Here is a 20,480-nt window from a genome sequence, read left to right on the forward strand (position 1 = left end):
TGAGAAACCATTTTTCTTTAGTTATTATTTTGAAAGAGATCTCTCACTGAGTTTTTCATGCAAACTGAACATTAAATAGTCTCCTACACGTATCTCCTGCATTAGCTTCTGATAGAAGATTAATGGTGAAAGTCTAGGATTAGAAAATCCTGACAGATCTACATCACACTGTCACTTAACATTCACGGACTCACCCATCTTGGCTCACAACAAGGAAGGCTCTTGTTGGTTTAGCGTCCAGGAAACAGCAGAGAACATCTCGGCTAGTAGAAGCTAACCGTTAGCATTAGCAACTCCAACACAGCAGAAGCTCCTTCAGGCTTGAGTTATTTGTGGAGATAAAACGTCAACGTTGCAGAGCAAACAGAGTCAGCCGTGTTGCTGTTATCCAATCAGAGGTAAGATGCCCAAATAGCAGAATATAAGACTTCAAATCCTGTCATCTGAAGCTACTTTCATCTCTGGCTGAATTCTTTGTGCTCAAACCGGCACATCTTAGCTTCCCCCCACCTCCCCCAAGTAAAGGCCTTCTTTCCTACTAGAATCCACTGCAAATCTATTGAAATAAAAGTGACGGATCTCTATAAGACTGGAGAATATGTGAGGAATAGAGAGAAAAGTGAAAAACTGATTAACTCACAATGTGACGTAGACGACACGTGACGAGCCGAAATGTGTTGTTCAACTGCTCTCCTTCAGCTCTACACACCTGGAAACACCTTGTAATAATAATAATGCTTCTTACGATGAAGGTTTTGGAAAGTGTAAGTTCTCATGCAGACCAGTCTTGGAGTTTCAGGTAATTGTCTTCTCTAGCTATGTACCTGTCACAGGTAACACATCTTTCCTAGGCAGAGGTGTAAGATCTAGTGGCAGATCGCTTTTATTTTTGTATGACGTACTGAGAATGGCTTCTGACGAATAAAGGATCTGTTTTGCTGTGTCATTAAGTGCTTGTGGATGAGCGAGTGAACGGCTCTGGTGATGGAGAAGGCAGAGTGCAACCGTGGCTCTTGATCCCAACCCCTGCCAGGGTGCTTCCAGAATCAAGTTTGGGAACAGCCTGTGTAGCACGCATAAATAAAACTATGATGAATATGCTATCATGACTTTGTGCTGAAAATATTTAATGGGAGGCTGTTTATTATGGGATGGCTTTAGGATCAATGAATAATGAGCTTCAGTGGTTTTAATCATATGAGGAAAATGTGTTTTTTAGAATTTTCTACACTATAGTCAGAAGTATTTTGTAAATCTGTGTAAGAATGTGTGCTGGAGGTGGCTAGTCCTCCTGATGTAAACAATACAGCTACCCTTCGATCCCATTGTTTCAAAAATTCCTTGATCAGGACCAAACTTAAAGATTTAAAATTACATCTTGGGTTTCTTTATTTGATAAAATATCTTTCAACATCTTAATTAGAAATGATTGTTTAACACATTGTTTTTTAGGAATCAAAACTATTTCAGCTTCCGCTTATTGAGAATCCTAACTCTTGAGGACTCTTAAGGGGTCAGTGACGTACTGTTTATTTCTTGTGAAAATATTACCTGCCATTTTTCTGAGTTGAATCATGGTTGTTTTGTTCACATGGACGGCGTTCATCAGCTCACAGATGAAAGGGTCAAGATTCTCAAGAAAAAGTCGCCATTTTCTTCCATACCTGGTTCATTACGATAACCAAAGAAAGCATGGAAAAGGCGTCAGTAGAAGACATCTGGATCTCCTCATTAGGGACATTTTTGAGGATTAAGAAAGTTGTTTTTTTCATCTGGCCTGTTCTCTCTTGTTTGGGTCTGATGTGACCATATTGGTACTTATTTGTTTTGCCAGCTCTGGTCTAATTAAAAGAGGCCAGGACAGGTAAGACTCTCAGCAGGCGTCTGCTCGGTGCCAGTTCTTCCTTTGCCGAGCGTTTGAGTTTATGCAAAGGGGCCTCTTCCTGCATAATTAATCTGGAGCAAGGCACCAGCTTTTGTTGTGTTTTGACCACATACCTTCTGTCCCTTTCAGCACTGCTCAACTTCTCCCCCCCCCCCCCCCTACACGTGTGAAACACACTCAACTATCACACACTACTTAAGCGACCTGTCACTTAAATCTGCGGCCTTCTCCACTTCTGTAGAAGTGGATTTCAAACATTTGGAGGGAATCTGAGTCGGTGTAAAGTTTCATGAACATGATGAAAGTCTGTTTAGCTGTGCGTGGGTATGTTGAATCATTTGTCTACCTTCTTGCCACATTCTTTCATTTTCTGTTTCCTCCTCTCCTTGTTATTAGGGAACTGTGTTGGGTGAGTGTGGCTGTGTACATGTTGTGTTCTTTGTGTAACTGACAGATTTTTGTGTGGTTTAATAAGTGGTTGGCAGTCAATACCAGCTGTGGCTCAGCAGGTTGCTTAGTTTATATGTATGCAGTGATCTAAATGTTGTAAGGGCACCTGCATGTGCATCTCCAGACACGGTCATGCGCAGTGTGTTTCAGGGTTGGAGGTGATACTATCCGTAGAGAGCTGAGATGCAGTGATGTAAATAATTTGCAAGATTGTGGGCGGTCTTTGTAGGGTCTTAGTGAGTCTTTCGGATGCAGATTAAACATTTTGTGGGCTTGGCATTGTGAAAGGCACAGTCCAAAGTATTTTTGGGTATTCTCAAGACTTACATAGGGAAGTGATGGTGGGTTGACATCATGGTGATCGAAACAGTTTCTGCATACACACTGAGGACTGCTCACACTAACGTCATGCTTATGATTTACCATGGGCAACAGGAGTTAAGTGCTTGCTCCATAATCGGAAGGTTGTAGGTTCGAGCCATGCTCAGTCTGTCGCTGCCGTTGTGTCCTTGGCCAAGACACTTGACCCGCCTTTGGTGGTCGAATAGATCGGTGGTGCCTGTGTATGGCAGACTCGCCTGTGCCCCAGGGCATTGTAGCTCATCACCACCAGGGTGTGAAGGTGTGTGTGAATGGGTGAATGACTGGTTGTGTCGTACAGTGCCTTGGGGGTCCCAGGACTCTAGAAGGCGCTATATCAAATACAGGCCATGGGAGTTGGAACTCAGAATTAAACTCAGACCTAGGAATGACATCAGATCGGATTTAGTTGTGCTCCAAATGCAAGACAAGAAACCAGTAGCATTCAGTGCCCAGTATCCAGGATTATCACCTTTGACTCTACAATCCAATGAAATGTGTTTCTGTAGCAACATGGTCACTAATATTATTGCAAGAATTAATTAATACTGCAATAACTGATGTAGTCGCTAAAATATTTGAAATGTTAGTGTTCAATCAGCTATCTAGTTATCTTGATGAAAATAATGTATTATCTCGCTTTCGATCAGGATTCTGAAAAAATGTTTCCACCACTACTGCTCTGTTGAAACTCACTAATATATACTCTGGTTTTGACAATAGCCTAGCCACAGGTGCTATTTTCCTTGAATTGTGTAAAGTGTTTGATCTGGTTGACCATTACCTGCTCTTGGACAAATTGTATTCATTTGGCTGATCTAGGACATCTGCTCTCTGGTTTAAGTCATTTATTTATTAATCATTAACAAATTGTTTCTTATAATGGATCCCAGTCTAGACAACGGGAGTTTTGAGAGGCGTTCCTCAAGGTTCTTTCTTGGGGCTTTTCTTACTTTCAATCTCTATTTATGATTTATCTTTGCGCTGTGTTGTGTGCATTTATACACTCACCTAAAGGATTATTAGGAACACCACACTAATACGGTGTTTGACCCCCTTTCGCCTTCAGAACTGTCTTAATTCTGTGTGGCGTTGATTCAACAAGGTGCTGAAAGCATTCTTTAGAAATGTTGGCCCATACTGATAGGATAGCATCTTGCAGTTGATGGAGATGTGTGGGATGCACATCCAGGGCACGAAGCTCCCGTTCCACCACATCTCAAAGATGCTCTATCGGGTTGAGATCTGGTGACTGTGGGGGCCGTTGTAGTACAGTGAACTCATCGTCATGTTCAAGAAACCAGTTTGAAATGATTGGAGCTTTATGACATGGTGCATCATCCTACTGGAAGTAGCCATCAGAGGATGGGTACATGGTGGTCGTGAAGGGATGGACATGGTCAGAAACAATGCTCAGGTAGCCCGTGGCATTTAAACCATGCCCAATTGGCACTAAGGGGCCTAAAGTGTGCCAAGAAAACATCCCCCACACCATTACACCACCAGCAGCCTGCACAGTGGTAACAAGGCATGATGGATCCATGTTCTCATTCTGTTCACTCCAAGTTCTGACTCTACCATTTGAATGACTCAACAGAAATCTAGGCTCATCAGACCAGGCAACATTTTTCCAGTCTTCAACTGTCCAAGTTTAGTGAGCTCGGGCAAATTGTACCCTCTTTTTCCTATATGTAGTGGAGATGAGTGGTACCCGAAGGGGTCTTCTGCTGTTGTAGCCCATCCGCCTCAAGGTTGTGCGTGTTGTGGCTTCACAAATGCTTTGCTGCATTCCTCGGTTGTAACGAGTGGTTATTTCAGTCAAAGTTGCTCTTCTATCAGCTTGAATCAGTCGGCCCATTCTCCTCTGACCTCTAGCATCAACAAGGCATTTTGGCCCACAGGACTGCCGCATACTGAATGCTTTTCCCTTTTCACACCATTCTTTGTGAACCCTAGAAATGGTTGTGGGTGAAAATCCCAGTGACTGAGCAGATTGTGAAATACTCAGACCGGCCCGTCTGGCACCAACAACCATGCCACGCTCAAAATAGCTTAAATCACCTTTCTTTCCCATTCTGACCTTCAGTTTGGATTTCAGATTGTCTTGACCAGGACCACACCCCTAAATGTATTGAAGCAACGGCCATGTGATTGGTTGTTTAGATAATTGCATTAAGGATAATTTGAACAGCTGTTCCTAATAATCTTTAAGGTGAGTGTATGCTGATGATACTATTCTGTGTTGCTCAAAACCAACCTTTGCTTAAATTTAAACATTGTCTTTGGTCTAACTTCAATGGGGTGTAACACTGGTTAGCTCACGACAAGCTGCTCCTAAATAAATCTAAACTGCATTCCATGCTTTTTCAGAGAAATCCTTCCTCTGCTTCACTTGGTGAATTAAATTTACATTTTTTTTAGATCTGTCTAAGCGTAAAGCTTCTGAATCGATTAAATATTTGGGTGTCTGGCTAGAATGGGATCTATCCATCAAAAGCACATTCAGTCAGTCACAAAGAAGATCAACTTTAGCTTCAGAATCTTATATCGCTCAACTAATTGCTTTGATATGTGCGTAAGAAAGCATATTGTCATTCAGCTTCTGTTTCCACAGTCGGATTATGCTGATGACATTTATCAGAACTCTACTGCTCCCTCTCTTCACTCTGTTAATATTATTTATAACAGCTTATGTCATTTTGTATTGTGTTGTCCATTTTGAACTCATCACTATTATATGTATGATTGCCTTCCTGGTTTTCTGTTGGAGCTAGGCAGAAGCTTCACTGGTTGCTGTTTATTTTCAAATGTGTTCATTTTAATCTCCCATCGTATTTAATCACTTTGCTAATACCGTTCCACTCTCATTACAATATGCACAGAGCTGATCAAATGTCATTTGTGGTACCCCATTTTTAAAAGGAGTCAGGAAAGCTGGCTTTTTCTGTCAGAGCTCCGATGGACTGGAAAATCTTAGCAGCTGCTTTTAGGTCTATTGCATCCTTTCATTTGCTTCTGTATATGAACATGTTATGTCCATTTGTAATTTTTTTACATTTAACAGCCACTTTATGTATTTATTTTTCTGTCCTTTTTCATTGATTTTCAGGAATGCACGGGATTTTTTGCGTACATACGTAAATGCGCCATCACAGGATTTTTACTTTTTTATTCGTTAATAAAAAAACTTGTTTTTGGTTAATGTTTTGGAATAGTCTTTTCTTATTAATTCTAATATATTGCTTTAAATTTCATTTAATGATAAGTGGATTTGCTCGAAAATGAAATGGTACATCTTAAGCGGTTTAATCCTCTTAAAAATAAGTTTATGAATAAATAAAATAAATATGACACCTTGGATGGCTGTTCTTTGAAGCAGAAGCAGTTCCCAGCCAATTGGAATAGTCATCAATCCCAACTTTCCCACCACATGTCAAACTGCCCTTGGGCAAGACATTGAACCCATGTTTCCCCCTCAAGCTGTAAATTGTTGGGATGAGTGTGCTTGTGAATAAAGTGTGTTACGTGTTTTGAGTGGTAACGCATTGTGCAGTTGTGGTCATACGTGCTGTCATGGCACATTTGTGCCTACATAAAGACTGTGGTGAGCTTTTCAGATGCAGAAAATCTGGAAAGGAGCAGGATCATGATTTCCTTCACACAGATAAAGGTTTTTCAGGTTTGGTGTGATCCAGCCATCGTCTAATGCATCGTGTAGTTCCTGAAGAGGGGTTAATCCGATGTAAAAGTGGCCTAAAGCCAGACCAAAGCAGTGGCAGGAGGAGTTGAGATTAGATTTCTTCATGCTGAATCAGAACCTACAGTTTACAGATGGTTTTAGGTTTACTGTAGGTGAAGAAGAGCTGGAGCCTGACACACATGTTGGCAGAACTAAACAGATTATGAAGTGAGCGCTAGATAATATTCATTATGCATCAACAGTGTGGAATGGTTAAACTGACCTGCTTTTTTCCCAAACTTCTACAAGAAGGTGCTTGGGCCTCACACTCAGCAGATAGGATTTCCTGATGGATGCCATTCACTTAGTTACTGGGCATTCTTGTTTTAAATGAGCTCATTTTAATACTGCAAAAGAAATGCAAGCCCTGCCTTACTTTGGTTTAGGAGGGAAATGCCTTTTAGTTGGTAATAAGACAACAAAGAAAGCAAAACTACTGCCAGAAAAAACGGCAGGCTGGATAGAACTTGGGTATAATTGGTGAGGTCTGAGTCTGTCTGCGTGTCAGAAAGCGCTGTTGTTTGCAGTCTGTTTTGGTTTTACAATATTATACTGCGGTGCTGCCAATCACATCAGAAAGAAGAAAAAGTGCTTGTTTTTGTCTTCTCCCCCAAATGCCTTTCACAAGACTCAGTCATGTTTTTAATTTTAATCAGTCGTTTTTAATAAAAGGCCAGATGGAAAAGCTGGAGAAAACAATGTGGCGTCCAGATCATACAGTATGCTGTTGCATTTGTGGAGAGGTGAGTCACGCTTCAGCTTTTCCTGTGGTTTGGAGTGTAAGCCACTTAGTTTGAAAAATGCACACACCCTAAAAACAAACAACAACGATCTTGCATGTTGATATCACTGACTAGCACCTCCCTCTTTTTATTTACACAACGCTCTTAATGGAGATACACCAGCCGTGAGGTGTGTTAAACCAGGATCACACACCTCTGTTTTTATTTGATTCAAACACACTGTTAGGTGTTGTCGTGTTAAGTACGCTGTGGATTTGTTCAGATGCTGATACTAAATGGTCTAAAAGAACCACAAGACAACTCTAGCAGCTTCCCATTGACAACCATTGAGCAGAGCATTTATTAATATGGTGAAGTTTCATTAACAAGCTGCTACTGAAGTGGCCGCAGATACAGTATAAAGCATGCTTAGAGTAATTAATGGAATAACTTTACTCAGTGGTAAATATTCATGGGCCCTCGTCGTTTTTGTCTGCACGGTGTGAAGAGAGAGGCGAGCTGTCCATTAGAGGAGCTGAAGAGCTGTCCACGCTGAATGTGGGCTTTTTGTTGGGATTGGGTCCGTTTCAGTAGAGGGGTATTAATTCATATTTTGAACACACAATCTTTCAACAAAGCCAAAGGCACCGATAACATACCTGGGAGTAGAGAGCGTATTGTGAAGCTGCGACCCCTTCACAAATAGGTAAGTCCACTTCACAGGTTTGTGGACAGAATACAATGAGACCGTTCACGCTTAGATGTAACCACAGCAGTTCATTATCATAATAAAAAACCCTTCTGATTGTACCAGCTTTCCACTGGAAATAGGAAGCTCTCTGTTTTTTTCACCTGGTGACTACAATGACAGCGGCGGTATTTGCATAGAGCAAAGAAACATGTATTTGGTCCATCTGATCTTTCAGAGTACCTATTCTCCATGTCTAGATTCTGGTTTGGAACAAACAGCAAGTCGATCTGGGAATCCATTAGTATGATGTAATCAAGTGTGTTTTACTTCTAAAACAGGGTTCATTCTTGTTACTGCACTGGTGTGTACAATATAACACCCTTTAGATCATTTTCACAATGTAGAGCTCATCAGACACACACACATGTATAGTCTGCTTATTAGGGACGGTGTGAACGCCAACCTGAACTCTGGTTAGGATCACACAAGTGTTCTCTGGTTCATCTAAAACAGGGGTCATGGTTCACTTTTCCAGTGGGATGCAAACATTTGGGCTGACTTGTTGATCTTGATGATTTTCCTGTATAAATAATTGGTTGTTAAATAAACCATTTCAGGTCAATTAATCATATAGGAGACACACAGTGATATTTGAGAAGTGAAACATAGTTTATGGGATTTAAGGAAAGTGTGCAATAATTGTTTAAACTAAATTAGGCAGGTGCATAAATGTGGGTACTAAATGAACTCAGTATTTATTAGATCCCACTTTAGCAGAAATAACTGCCTCTCAACACTTCCTATAGCTTCCAGTGAGAGTCTTATTTCTGGTTGAAGGTATTTTGGACTATTCCTCTTTACAAAACATCTCTAGATCATTCAGATCTGATGTCTTCTGAGCATGGACAGCTCTCTTTAACTCACACCACAGATTCTCAATAATATTCAGGGCTGGGGACTGAGATGGCAGTTCCAGAACATTCCACTTGTTCCTTGCATGAATGCCTTAGTAGATATTGAGCAGGGTTTAGGAGCGCTGTCTTGTTGAAAGATCCAGCCCCGGTGCAGCTTCAGCTTTGTCACTGATTCCTGGACAATGGTCTCCAGAATCTCCTGATATTGAGTGGAATCCATGTGTCCCTCAACTGGAACAAGATTCCCAGTCCCTGCACTGGCAACACAACGGTAGCTCAGGAGGTAGAGCGGGTTTCCTCATGGTTGGAGGGTCATGGGGTTGAGTCCAGCTCCCGCCAGGGGTATCCTGTTGTTGCGTCCTTGGGCAAGACACTTCACCCAACTTGCCTGTGTTGGTGGTGGTCAGAGGGGCCGACGGCACCAAATGGCAGCCTTACCTCTGTCAGGCCGCGCCAGGGCTGCTGTGGCTACATAGTAGCTTACCATCACTAGCAGTGTGTGAATGTATGAAAGCATCTTTGAGTGTCCTTAAAAGCACTATATAAGTTTGATGTATTATTATTATTATTATTATTATTACAGCCCACAGCATGATGGAACCACCACCATGTTTTACTGTACGCAGCAGTTGTATTTTTTTGGAATGCTGTGTTCTTGTTCCTCCATGCATAAGACCCCTTGTTATGCCCAAATAACACAATTTTGGTTTCATCAGTCCATAGCACATTATTCCAAACTCAAGCTGGCTTATCCAGATGTGCTTTAGCAGACCTCAAGCAGCTCTGTTTGTGTAAAGTGCACCAGACAGTAGAACGATGCACAATGACTATCTGCAGCAAGGTGATGTTATAGGTCTTTGGAAGTGTTACAGGTAAACGAAGAAAAACTGTCCTTATGATAATGTGAAGAAGTTAGGAGGTACAGAGAATGATTAGTATGTCAGTGTTTGTGAAAACGTCTGAGCTACTCCTGTCAAACTGGTAAATGTGGGAGTGGCAGGACATTACTGAGTTGGGTTTTCATCTTTGTGTTGTTCCTCCATCGTGGTCAGAACTGGTTTAGAGTAACCCTAACCAGAAACAAGCAGCGGTTGTAATTACGTTAGGTTTTATATGTTGGTTTGCTCTGCTTGCAAGGTGCAATGTGAAAGCAGAACAAATGAAGGTATAACTTTTTATCTGCATTTCCCATTGAACTGATTACCTGAGACTTTCCTGCTGTTAAGTCACCTCTAAAGGCATTCACGTCCAGGCCGTAGGGCACGAGAGAGTTAGACTGGTGTCCTGTCTGTCATCATTAGATCTTTTTATGTCCCAGTCCAGCTTGAGTCCAACATGTCTCAAAGACAGAACCATTTTTCTCACCAGGTATGTGCATTTTTAACCAATATCAGGGCTTTTTAAAACATTACACACACACACACACACGCACCCACGCACGCACGCTCGCTCGCTCACTCACTCACACTCACACACACACACACACACACACACACACACACACACACACACACACACACATACACACACACACACGCACCCACACACGCACGCTCGCTCGCTCACTCACTCACTCACTCACACTCACACACACACACACACACACACACACACACACACACACACACACACACACACACACACACCTGGTCTTTGCTGCCTTCTTCCTGCGGCGCTGATGAGAGGCTCACCAGAGCTTTCACCTCAGACGTTACACGTCAGCATCAGCTGCACAGTAGGCATACCTCCGTTTTTGGTTGCTACGGTGTCATGTTACACTTGAAATGATCAGTTTAAAATGTATTTTATTTGAGATAAAGCTTGGGTGCATTTGATACCTGGGTCTAAAGGAACAAACTTAGAGGCTGACATCTGATTGGACGAAACATCAAAAGTCCAGAGACACGGAGGCGGACTGGCAACCAGTGAGTTCAGGAGAATCCCAGAACGGCCAGAGGCTGTTCTAGAGTAAAGGCTGTGGTTGTAGGTTAGTGGTCTTGGCCATGGTGGCACACCACTGGTTAATGATTATCAACACAATCTTATAGCCATCATGTAAAGCAGCTTAGGTCCATAAAGAAACAGCTGTGTATAAACACTTCCATCCATTCTGTTTGTAGGCTTAATAACAGTGTTTCTCTTGTTGTTCTTGACCTTTGACCTGACCTAGAAATTAAGTTTTTAACCTAAAGCCTGAGAACCTGTGTTGTATTAATGGTTAGTTATCAGTTACTGCTACTAGACCTTCTTTGTCAGAAGTCATTGCTTTTCTATTTTCCACTTTATTTAACACAACAGATGCAGAACATCATCTCAGGCCTTTACGAAAGAAGCTTGTAAAATGCTCCTTAGCTTCCTTAGTCTTTTAAAATTGTCGCATTTTGATTCATATTCCCGATCCAGGCCTCTTACTGAGCATGCACATAACCCACCTAGGTGGGTAATTATCTCAACCAGGAGTTGCTCCATTCCCTAAAATCTCAGTGCGGGAGAGTGTGATGGGCTCGGTTTTCCCAGCCGGGTGAAGCAGCGTGCACTTGTTTATCCTCACCCTGCGATCTGCGCGCCCCCGCTGTTCTAAATGACAATATCACCGCCTTGTGCTGTTTGAAATGGAGACAATTATCTGTTTAGGTATTACAAGATGGGCATTGTATTACACGGAGAAAAGCTGCTATCAGGATCCTGGTGTCGGCTTTTCTCACCTATTCCAACGTTCCGTCGTTAAAGTGATGGAACATTTATCTAAATGGATGTTATGCGTTGGGTAAGCTCATTTGGCTCCTGGGGGCTCTTTCAGGTGATGGGAATTAATGATGTTTAGTAGTTTGAAACAGAAAATACCTGTCATTTGTCACCACTCACCATTGATTTACGATTCCATTGATGACGTGTTAATTGAAGTGTAATGAATCACAATAATAGGGTAGTTATGTGGGATTGGTCCATTCTGGCTGATTGTTCAACCCTCAGTAGAGTTCAGAGCAGCTGCATGTGGATCCAACGAGGGCTCGTCGTTAATGCTGAAACCAGACAACTTGGTGTTTAATCTCCGGTCACTCTGCTTAGATATAAACTCACACAAACGCCTGGCCACAGTTTGGACTGCCAAATAGAAACGGAAACAAAAAAAAAAACTGAACAGCAGGAGAACGCTTTAAAGTTTTCTTCTTTATATTTGGTTATGCTTTAATGCTTTTATTCAAATTCACCCGTGATAGGGCCCCACAGTCACTTCTCAGTTTACCATAAAAATACAATTTTGTTTCCTTCTCTCTCTTTTCGTTTTTCCTCCACATTTCTTGGCCTGGGTTGAGTGCTCCTTTTGGAGCGCTTCAAGCATGCAGGTCAGGGCCACCCAGGGGAGTTGAGTCAGGTACAGCTACAGTGTTTACCGTGGTGCTGGTGGTGGTGGGGGTGGGGGCGGCAGCATTACTATTAGGAGTATAGTTTTGTCTTGCAAATAAAGCAGTCACAGACAGCCCCATTGTTCCTGCGTTATCATCAGTGGGTGCAGTTGTAGTTAAACAGACCCGGATGTCACACAGGGGACAGTAGTAGGCTGCAGGAGATAAGCTACAAGTGCCTTCAGTCCAGATGGGAGCTGAAATGGAGGCCTCGGCAGCCGAAGGAGGTATGCTAACGGGTGCAGCGGCTCACAAACAAAGAAAATGCAAACAGCGCAGGAATGCAGGGCATCGATTTGCTTCTGAGGATTTCTCAGAACTTATTAGACCAGTTGTCTACCTCCTCTGGTCTGATCAATAGCAACTGGTGGCCTTGTTGGTAGCATTTGGTTTACACTTGTGCACGTTGCCTTTTAGGTGCTGACGACACACGCGTGCTCCTCCGTGCTAATTATTCCATCACCATAAATAATTCTCTGCTTTGTGTCTGCAGGCTGAGGAGGCCGTTTCACCACCGCTGGAACTGGAGATTGCTTTGACTAGGTCCTTGTAGAAGGTAAACACACCCAATCACTGTGTGTGTGTGTGTGTGTGTGTGTGTGTGTGTGTTTTATCGAATTGGCTTAATAATTAACTGAATGCTGTGTGGTTTTCCTGTTTGTGTACTGCGTTTTCTGCGCGTGTTTGGGCCCTGGCGGGTGATCAGGGGGATCAACAGGTGCGCCCTCTCATTGTTTTGACACGTCGCTGCCCTGAAACCAGCATGGCGAGTAGGAAAAGGACAGATCCAGATCTCCTGCAGGCAGAATTGGAGCTCTGATGAACGGTTTAGACTCACTTTGAAGTGGCAGCCAGTGAGGAGCAGCGGAGGATTCGTGGACGGCTGCTTGGTTTGAAGAAGTTTTCTTCTCACAGTAGATGATGCAAAACTAAAGAAGACGGATGTTTCTCTGGTTGTTCTTCGATGGCCGGTCTCCTTTGACGGAAGGCCTTAGGGCGTGAACTTTTGACAGAGTGATCAGCTGAGGACTCTGAGGAAAATGGTGCGTGTGTGGGCTTTGAGGAGCAGGGGGGGGGGGGGGGGTCTTCATCTCAACTCTGTTTTAGTCACCTGCTTGCTTTTGTGTGTGAACGCGCTGCGTAAAACACCCGTGCACTTAAATTATGTTTGTAGTTTTAACCCCAGAGCTTTTATTTGGTGTGTATTTGATTATTAATCTTAGCTCTTTGGTATTAGGGCATCAGAAATATGAAAAACAAATCAGTAGAAGCTTCAAACGACAGAAAAAATCCCATTAATTACATAATTCAAATTAAATTTCATCGTTATCAGGAAAAGAGATCGAAATTAAACTGAGTGAAATGTAGATTTATAGAGAAGGTATACTTCCATAAGAACAGTCTTCTGTCATGCATCCAAATCATAAACATTAAGTTATTTCATTTCAGAATCATTTTTTCATCAATATCTCAAAATAATTATTAAAGAAAAAAAATCTCTTCATCATTCAGTATTGGTCCGGTTTTGGTTCTGGCCCATCTGTCATTAGTGTCAGATCCATGTTGGTCCGGTTTATCTGGAGCACTTTCTCCACATGCTGGCCCCACAGCTGCTTGCTCCAGATGTGAGATCAGATCTTTGAAACGCTTACGTAATTAATGCTAATGTGGCAAAATCAGCTTAATTATTGACTCTAGTCTGAGTTTGATTGCATTGCAAATGCAGAAATCCCCGTGGCAGCTTATGGGATTAATGTGTCTTGTTGTGAAAAACTCTTTAAAGGGCTGCAGAGTCGAACAGGGCAAGCGTGCAGATAAAAAAAAAAAAAAACATGTACGGTGCTGGCTGTCCATATGGATCAACCATACGTTAGAAATTAGAACAAAGGAATGTCAAATACAGGCTTGAGGCGGTCTGACGAAAGTTTTGATTTAGATATCCTGAAGTTTATCATCACAGAGGCGTATCTGTGCGATAGCGCTGCCTCTGATGTGTAAAAGCTGCTTTTTAGTCGCTTGATTCAAACCTGATGACTTCCTGCTGCCTCACATGCTCAAAACGTGGCTTTGGAATTTTTCTACCTGGCACCCGGCTTTGTGTGCCTTTTCCTCGTTTGCTGCCGTGAACGCGCTGGTTCGTGCTCTTTCTTTGTGGCCGCAGAAGTCTCTCTGTTAATAAACTTTTTATGGAGGTTTTAGGAATAAACAAGTGTCCTCATGAGTTGGACCCACTAAAAGGTCGTGCTCAGATTTATGCTGGGATGAAAATAGGGCCTCTGTAATCGTCCCCTTGACTGCAGTTATTGCTTACTTTAAGAAGAAAAAAGTAATTTCTTTATATCAGCATCAAGCTGAAAATTGCCATGTGTTAGTATTAGGCTTGGTAAGCCTCTAATTCTGTGGCATTTACAGCCGGCTGTGTTTCCATGCATTTATAACACTTTGATTCTTAAGAGCTCCTTTAATCGCTTATGCCTCGCTTGGAACATAATAAACAACTCGCTGTAGCGAAAGTGCCACATGGGGGAGATTTCTTGCAGGAAAGTTAAATGCTTCTGTCACTGGCAGTTTAGTTGCTGTGTTTTTCACGCGCTGTAAGTACCGTAATCTGCCCTCCGAGCTTATCTGCTCTGGTTACAAACAGTGACAGGCAGAATAGACGCGAGGCGGCATGAAAATGAAAAATGATCGTCCCTCACAAGCCCGTCACAATAGAGACGAAGGCAGGAGGCACGAAGCAGCGGGGCACTTGTGCTTTTTCCTGTTGATTGAGATCACAGGATGTGTCAGAGTATTCTAAACACCCTCACCTGGCCACCGTCTGCTCTTCCTATCTGATGCTCTGCTCCCATGGCTGCGTCGGCCGCTATCAGGACACCGGCTGGCAGACCGCCCAGCGCCGTGTCGTCTCACTAAACAGGTTGCGCTCTCAGCTGCACGCCTGCTTGCTGAATGTGGCATCTTACACACCAGAGCAACATTCTAATACGAAAGCCCACACATGAATTATCTGCTCCTAAGAGGTGGGTGGAATTTAACTGATATTGTTATCGCAGATGTGTGATCTCCAAGCTACTTAAAACATCTTTCTTTTTTTATTTTCGGGTGAAAACACACACACATGTCAGGTTTCAATCTATTTTTCTATCAGCATCAGACAGACACGTCTTCTTTTGGCCTGAAACATATTGACAGATTCATACACGGCAGAGAGCGAGGAGCTTTGATAACGTCAGTCGGCTACCAGGTGCAGACGGAGAACATGACAAGAGCCTTGGTGCGAGATTGACTGAGGCGACAAAAAGTAAGCAAAATCCATCTGCAGATGAGTTGTTAGAGCCAGATGAAAAGAATATCACGCAAGTGAGAGAAAAAGTGGCAAACTCTTTTCCAGCTTTGCTTTTCCGGTTGATTTGTTTTCTGCTGAGCAAAATATGAGTGTGTGTGTGTGCGTGTGCATGCGTGCATTTGTGTGTGTGTGTGTGTGTGTGTGTGTGTGAAACTAAATGAAGAAAATCAGCTTATAATATGGGGACAGTTTTACAATCAGATTTTAAAGTCAAAACACCTAAAAAAAACACCACAATGTTTATAAATTAGGACAAACGTAAAGATTTCTCCTCGTTTTGCACACACGACTCCCTACAACCGTTTTAGTTTAACAGTTCTGACTTTATTACGCCCAGCTAAAGTCACAGTCCTTAGGAGTCTGACAGTCTGCTGCTTTTTGTGTTTATTTAAGAAAACAAATCCCTTTTAGGGATAAAGCACCTGGCGGGGCTATTTAACGGAACGGCTTCAGCGCTACACAAATAAACAGCTTGCATTTTTGGGGTGAGATTAGGAACAGGGCACAGAAAAAGAGCTGAAGAGAGGTGGCTGAAAACCAAACAAAGGAAGTCAACATGTGCAGAGGACAAAATTGCAGAAGTCTGCTTTGGTGGCAGTAGACCTTTCTGCTCTGTGCTCTGGAAAAACTACAGCTGAGCTCTGAGTCGGCACAAACACACATGAATAGATCTCTGATCGGGCCACACTTCTACTAATTAAAACAACCAATAAAAAGGAGACGGAGCACTCTAATTGGCTGATTTCTGGGGCCTTGTTTGCTTTTATGGGGCGTTCACACTAGCATCGGCTCTACTCTGCCTAGACAGGGTAGGAAGTGTTATCTGAATAGCCTGGATTTTTCTACTTGCCACCAGTTGTTTTTTCAGCTCTCTTCCCAAGGCGGTCTGCTTCGGACTGAACTGGTCCAACACACCCACTGCTGACTTACTGACCAACTCAAAATCATGCCTACCATTAAGGCCTAGTCCACACGTAGCCATTTTTTTTTTAAATGAATATCCGCCCCTCCAAAAACTTGCATCCACACCACCTCGTTTTAAAAACTGTCCACACGTACCCGGATAAATACGTTGTTAAGGACATGCCAGACCTGTAGGCGGCAGTACTTCCCCCGTTCTTAACCTCGTCCTTCGTCTGTGGTGTTCTGCAAGGAGCAGTAATTCTGCTTGCAAAAACAAACAAGCAAAAAGCGCTTGGACAATTGATAAAGCAAGCGCAGCTCTGAGGGCATCCATGCTGTCAGCTAGTGTAAACACAGGTCGCACACGTGATGTCAGCATTTTTTTGTCGCGGAAAGTGACGTTGCGGACCTTAAAACTCCGGTTTTGTCCGTCCACACGCAGACACCCAAAACGGAGAAAACGCAGATCTTCACTTTGGCCGGAGTTTTTAAAAAGATCAGTTTTTGTGTGAAAAAAACTCCGTTTTCGTGTGGATGACAGGCCAAAACGTAGAAAAATATCTACGTTTTGGCAGATCCCCGGCTACGTGTGGACAGGGCCTTAGAGGGCCTCCAATTGGTGGAATCATCCAGTGGGGGCTTCCCGCATGCAGTTTATTATCCTTCCAGATACTGTGGAGTAAACTCTGTCTCTCACTGAGGAGCGCGCACACACACACACACACACACACACACACACACACACACACAGAGCACTGCCAGGGTTGAGCTGCACCAGGACAGACACAGCAGAGCAGATGCAATATCAGAGTCAGAGTCTCCAAAAGCAACACTGCCTGCGGCTGCCTTTGTTTCATTTAAATGAGACACTTTGTCTTTTGCCCCACCCACATGCTCGGAGATGCACTCATGACATCACTGATATCTTGAGCCAATGTTTTTGTGCCACTTTTAGAAGTCGCCCATATGCACAGTCAAGTCTACAAATCAAAGGATGTGTGGAAGAATGTGTGTAATCATCCCGGCCAGGCTGGGGCTGACTGAGTGGAGTGGAGATGGTCCTAGTGTGGAAGGGCTATTAGTGATGACTGAAACTGTACCTTCCCTGTAATTATGGTGGAGGTGACTGGACTCCATCCTGGATGACCTTCGCTGAAAGGAAAAATCTGGTTGGTTGTTGGTCATTGATGCAAATATGGCCATTAGATTGTTTATTAAAGCAAGAGCCAGATGTTAATGATGTCATTTCCTGTTGTGTGTGCACCCTCGTAGTTTAAATCGACTTAGGCGTAAACCTTGTGGATTTTTATAAACATAATTTTCAATAAAAAAAATCCACAAAGACTCGTTTAGATTTAGCAGTTTTTTTTGTTTTGGATACAGAAATTGAGCGTTATCATTTTTCTACATTGTTTGATTCAGTTTTATTATGATTTGATAGTGTTTTTTTCCTCCTTCTGTGTAAAGCAACAGTTCAGAATCACGCTGCTTTATCTACATCTGTGTTGAAAGGCTTTTTCTCAGAAACGTTACCAGTTTAATGTGACAGACTGGAGCTGATGGGAGTGATGGTTTTAACATCTCAGCCTCTGTCATGGACATGGCCTGAAATGGACAGAACAAATAAAAGTCTATTTCAGACCAAGTGCGGGTTTATTTGTGTAATCAAATAACAGAAGTGGAGGCATTTTTAAAGCGTTTATATTTATTTATGATTTCTTTCCCCTTTTTCCCTCTCCCTGTGATTTTAGCCTTGGCTTCTACGTTGTTTTCATAAACAAAGTCTCTCTGGACGGTTAGAAACAACACAGGCTCAGTGCACTGAAAACAGGAATGACAAACACCATTAGCTGAAAAATTTCCATCTCGTTGCAACTATGTTATTGTTTACTTTACCATACGCGTCCTAATATGGTTACCTCCCTGTCGAGGCAGGCCGGAGTAAAGCTGAGGGGCCCCTTGCTTGGGGGGGTGGGGGGCTGCAGCTGCCACTTAGACAATAAGAAACAAATGTCACAGCTCGGCAACACAGGCCGCCTTTCACAGTCCTACAGTACTTGGCCTTCCTTGCTGCTTGGCTCCCATGTGATTTTTATCTACTCTCTCTTAGAGTTGGATGCCCTCACAAACACCCCCACCACCACCTCTCTTCTCTGTCCCCTCATCTTGTCTTCCCTCTGTCTCTCTTTATTTGTCTGTTTCTCCCCATCAATCTCTGTCCGTGTCCTGTTGTTAGCTGTGTGCAGCCTGACGGATGGGCCCCTGTTTGCTGTGTGAAGTTATTTATCGGGGGGTGGAGTGATGTGTTTGGAGTGCACGTTGCCCTCTTCCATACGGCCCAGTAGAGGCCGGTTCAGCTTCAGGTCACACCCCGACCTCAAGACGTCTCAGTAATACTTAGAGAACATTCACGATCATTAAATAACCCAGAGACTAAGAATACTGAAGAGGAGTCGCAGAGGTGTGTGACCTTTTTGTAATTTAATGGTTGCTACGTTGGTTCAAATATTTCTCTTAGTAATCAGTCTTATTGCAGAAGTGGACAGTTGAGCAAATGCCAATGAAAAAATCCACAAAATGAAGGGTGAGCTAACTCCAGCGGTGTCTATTGGTAGCAGAGACGGGGTTCTTTCAGATGCACGGACTTTCTTCCCCCAGTTGGCAGAGGATGATGACAGCCTCACCTCAATCCTAAAATCCTCACGTTTATGATATTTACCCAGTATTATCTGTGCCTGTGGATGAATGGGAGGACAGAGCATGAGGAATGTAGAAGGTCAGCCTGCCTGATTTACACAGTACAGAGCCACAGAATCCTTGGGAAAATACTTGGGCTGGGATCAAACACACATCATGTGATGTGTTCTTAACTCTGACCTTTAAAGTCATGCTTCAGAAAGCGATGCACCAAATAGTCAAAAAATAAAGTATGTTTCATTGTTTTAGGGACAAATGTAACATCAGTGGAAATAATGTTTCTGAAGGTTTTTATGTAACGTATTGAAACAGGAAACAGCCACACGTTTGTCTCCTAGACTTCCATTCAGTCATCATGGAGGCAGATAAAAAAAAAGCTGTGTGATAATATTTAATAATTATCTCCCATGGCTGAAGAGTGAAAAGTGGCTGAAAATGTTGTTGCCTCTGCCTGTGTTTGTTTATGTGAAAAATACCTCATGAACAGCTGGATGGATGTTTGGCCCGTGGCCTGATTGGCTGCTATAAGCTAAGAAGCTCTGATGTTTATGTTCATGTATTTAGCAGACGCATTTGTCCAAAGCAACTTACAGCTGAGTCTTCAGAAGTTTCTTGAAAATCGACAAGGAAGCCCCTGTTCTGGTAGTGCTTGGTAGGTCATTCCACATCTGTGGAACGATACATGAAAAGAGTCTGGATTGGCCTGAGCGTGGTGTAGGCACTGCTAACCAACGATCTTTCGATGACGAGAGTGGCCGGGCAAAGACGTAAGCTTTTGCAAGATGATTCAGGTAGATGGGAGCCGTACCATCCAGGACTTTGTATGCTAGTACTAGCTATTTGAATTTGATGCGTGCAGCTAGTGGTAGCCACTGGAGCTCAATGAACAGAGGGGTGACATGCTATTTTAGGCTGACTGAAGACCAGAAGCACCGCTGCATTCTGGACAATTTGAAGTACACGGTACAGGCTGGAAGACCAGTTAGACGGGCATTGCAGTAGTCGATCGAAGACAGTAGATTGATGTTCACGAGGGGCTCAGAGTAGAGTCCTTCAGCATTGACGGGAGTGAGGGGTTTAAGTTAAAAAATGTTTAACAGTAAGTAGAAGTTTATCTTCCAAGGTGATTAATAACAGGGTGTCCGCGGGTCCTTAAAAAGTCTTAAAAAGTCTTGAATTTGCTTTTCCAAATTTAAGGCCTTAAAAATCCTTAAAAATGACAGATAATCCTTAAATACAGTTTCCAATGGTCTTAAATTACCAAAGACCCAATAAACAAGATTCTTTTATTTATATAAAAATTTCGTGACTTTGTAGTTAGTTTACAGCATTTTTTGTGTGTGATATTGGCACGAGCGGAACC

The 20,480-nt window shown here is 42.8% G+C and overlaps 1 protein-coding gene across 24 annotated transcripts in view; it reads left to right on the forward strand.

The window, feature by feature from the left end:
- Positions 1–20,480, forward strand: part of foxp1b (forkhead box P1b) — a 243,519-nt gene that overhangs the window by 94,360 nt on the left and 128,679 nt on the right. For 22 of the 24 annotated variants that reach the window (XM_070549199.1, XM_054748493.2, XM_070549203.1 and 19 more), the window contains one exon: positions 12,662–12,724. The gene's annotated coding sequence lies outside the window, so the exon portion shown is untranslated. Of the gene's footprint in view, positions 1–12,210; positions 12,396–12,661; positions 12,725–12,806; positions 13,212–20,480 lie in introns of those variants that run through there. The other 2 variants (XM_054748556.2, XM_054748554.2) reach the window with 2 other exon arrangements.

Source organism: Nothobranchius furzeri, chromosome 3 (assembly GCF_043380555.1).
Source record: "Nothobranchius furzeri strain GRZ-AD chromosome 3, NfurGRZ-RIMD1, whole genome shotgun sequence".
NCBI lineage: Eukaryota > Metazoa > Chordata > Actinopteri > Cyprinodontiformes > Nothobranchiidae > Nothobranchius > Nothobranchius furzeri.